Raw genomic sequence first — 2774 nt, forward strand, 5'->3', positions numbered from 1 at the left:
CTTCCAGAAACACCCTCACAGATCCACTTGATTAAAATAATATTTAGCTACATTGGGGAGGGTATGTGCTTTGGTGAGTGCTGTGAAGTGTGTAAACCTGGCAATTCACAGACCTGTACCCCTGGGGATAAAAATACATGTTTATAAAAAAAAATTAAAACAAAATAATATTAAGCCAAATTTTGGACATCCTACTGCTTAGACAAGATGACATATAAAATTAACTATTACAAGTGTAATAGCATTTTATCTGATTTGAGAAGTCATAAAAGGTTTTTGTTTTGTTTTGTTTTGCCCCCCCCCCCACAGGGTACATATGAGTGCCATTTTGGGAATAAAAGGATAAGATAAAAGGTGAGGAAGATTGGTAGTAGTTTGAACCAAGCACCCAAACCAAACCAACTTGGAAAGTATATGTACAAAATATAGCCCAGATTTAAGAGGTTTCGACCAGAATGGTAACAGTGGCTATGATGAAATGTGGTTACATTGTGGATATATTCTGAAAAGCAGTGACAGAACTTTCTGAAAATGTCAGATGACATTTGTGAGAGAAGAAAGGAATTAATTACATCAATGTTTTTCTTCTGAGAAACTAGAAAGTTGATATCACCATTTGATGACATGAAGAAGACTGAGGTGAGGAGATTAGTTGGGTGCTGTTTCATTTTTTACGGGTGAAGATAGGCAACTAGTTTTTATTCAGACTTGAAATGATGTCATTTTTAGACATTATTTAGACTGTCATTATTAGGCTAAAAGGTATCTGGATTTCTGTGTCTAGAGTTTGGAGAAGAGGTCTGGGCTAGAGATAATTTGGAAATTGTCAGTATTAGGTGATAGTCAAATCTATGACTATCATAGATGACCTAGTGATCCATCATTTTAACAAACAGATTCTGGATGTCAGGGATTTAAAAAGCATGTTGTAGCAATTGCTTGTCTTTGTTCCATGAAAGTAGGGGCTTCACTTGAATTCCATAAAAATGATAAGCAACTCATCAGCTGGGTCCAGACTTATTTGTATGTATATTCATTTATGTGCACTTTGACCCTTGTAGTTGGCTGAGACCTCAACTGAAGTTGTTAGATAAAATACTAGTACATGGTCTTTCCATGTGACAAGTCAGTTTAGGGCTCTACATACAAGTGTCTAAAGAAAGCCAGGTGGCATCTCTATTTCCTTTTATGTCCCAGCCTCAAAAGTTATGTAGGGTTCACTTCTGCCTTAGTGACAAGACCTTCCAGATTTGACAGGAGAGAATGTATGTCTTATATCTTAATGAAAATAGTATCAGATTCACATTATAAGAGCCTGTGAGATGGGAGATATGGCAGTCATTCTTAAAAATATATAATCTGCCAGTCTCCCCTCAGTCACAAAACGGAACATCTCTTCTATAAAGAATACTCTTATTCCCTCCTTCACTAGAACCATTACAGCATTAGTTCAAATTTGAGCATTAAACTATGTTTCCAGGAATGGATGCGTCTGTTCAGGTGAAGTATATCAGGTGCAGCTCCTTGTTTAGGATTCTCTCTATCTCATAGACTTATGAGCTGGAAAGAAAAGGTGCTTCTTCGCTCCACCACACACATCATAAAACTGTGGGATAGGCATAAGTCAACACTGCAGACATTTCCAGGTTAAAAATGGGAAAATCAGGAGGCATTCAGAAACCACTAGTCTAGAGCAATCTTGAAATTAATTTGGGTGTATTTTTCACTTCAATTTGCACTCAGTTGCTGTGTTTTGAAGTTTTTCCTTATGGTTTTGAATCTCTCTTTTAGGCTTCTATTTCCACCATATGAGTTATCCTTCCTTTTCAACAAGAAGCTTCATGTGTGCATATATATATATATATATATATATGGTTAGGTTGCTTAGCCTCCCTTTTTGCTTGTGGAGCTTTAAGAGTCAAGGAGCACCTGGGTGGCTTAGTTGGTAAAGGGTCTGATTCTTGATCTCAGCTCGGGTCCTGATCTCAGGGTCATGAATTCAAGCCCTGTGTTGGGCCTCACTTTAAAAAGAAAGAGGAAAGAAGGAAGGAAGGAAGGAAAGAAGGAAGGAGGGAAGGGGAAGAAGAAAATGGAAGAAGAAAATAAATGTTTGAGGAGTCCCACAGTGGCTCGGTCCGTTTGTTGTTGGACTCTTAATTTTGACTCAGATCATGATTTCATGGCTTAATTTGAGCCTTGTGACTGGGCTCATGCTAGGTGTGGAGTCTGCTTAAGATTCTCTCTTTTTCTCTTTCCCTCTGCTCCTTCTTTCTCTCTTTCCCTCTGTCTCCCCTCCTCCACAAATGAGGTTTGAGAGCTAAAAAAAAAAAACAACAAAAAAAAAAAACAAAAACAAACTTCTTTCACTTTATTTCATTTTCCATTTCCTTTTTAGAACAGCTTGATGTAAACCCTTTAAGAAGCTGTGTGTATGTCAATTTATAAATCACTCCATAGATAAGATATCAACCCCAAATCTCAATCAAAATAATCCCCTATGCATTTGGTCTCCCAGTAATACTGCTGTGAGACAAAGTTCTTAAGATTCTTAGAATCCCCATTGTTTAACAGAGAAGACCAGTGAGACACCTCCTTACAATCCTTTGAGAAACTTTTGTCTGTATGAGACGTCACCTTAGATTTTTTACACCTTAGATGTAGGAACTTGTAGCTCTGCCATGGATTAATCTTTGGAAGCTATTTCTTAATCTGAGAATGGTTTGCCATCTGGACTAGTTGACAATATATGCAATTTAATTTAGAATTCTACAACT

Source organism: Mustela putorius, unplaced genomic scaffold (assembly GCF_011764305.1).
Source record: "Mustela putorius furo isolate JIRA1106 unplaced genomic scaffold, ASM1176430v1.1 tig00001826_pilon_pilon_pilon, whole genome shotgun sequence".
NCBI lineage: Eukaryota > Metazoa > Chordata > Mammalia > Carnivora > Mustelidae > Mustela > Mustela putorius.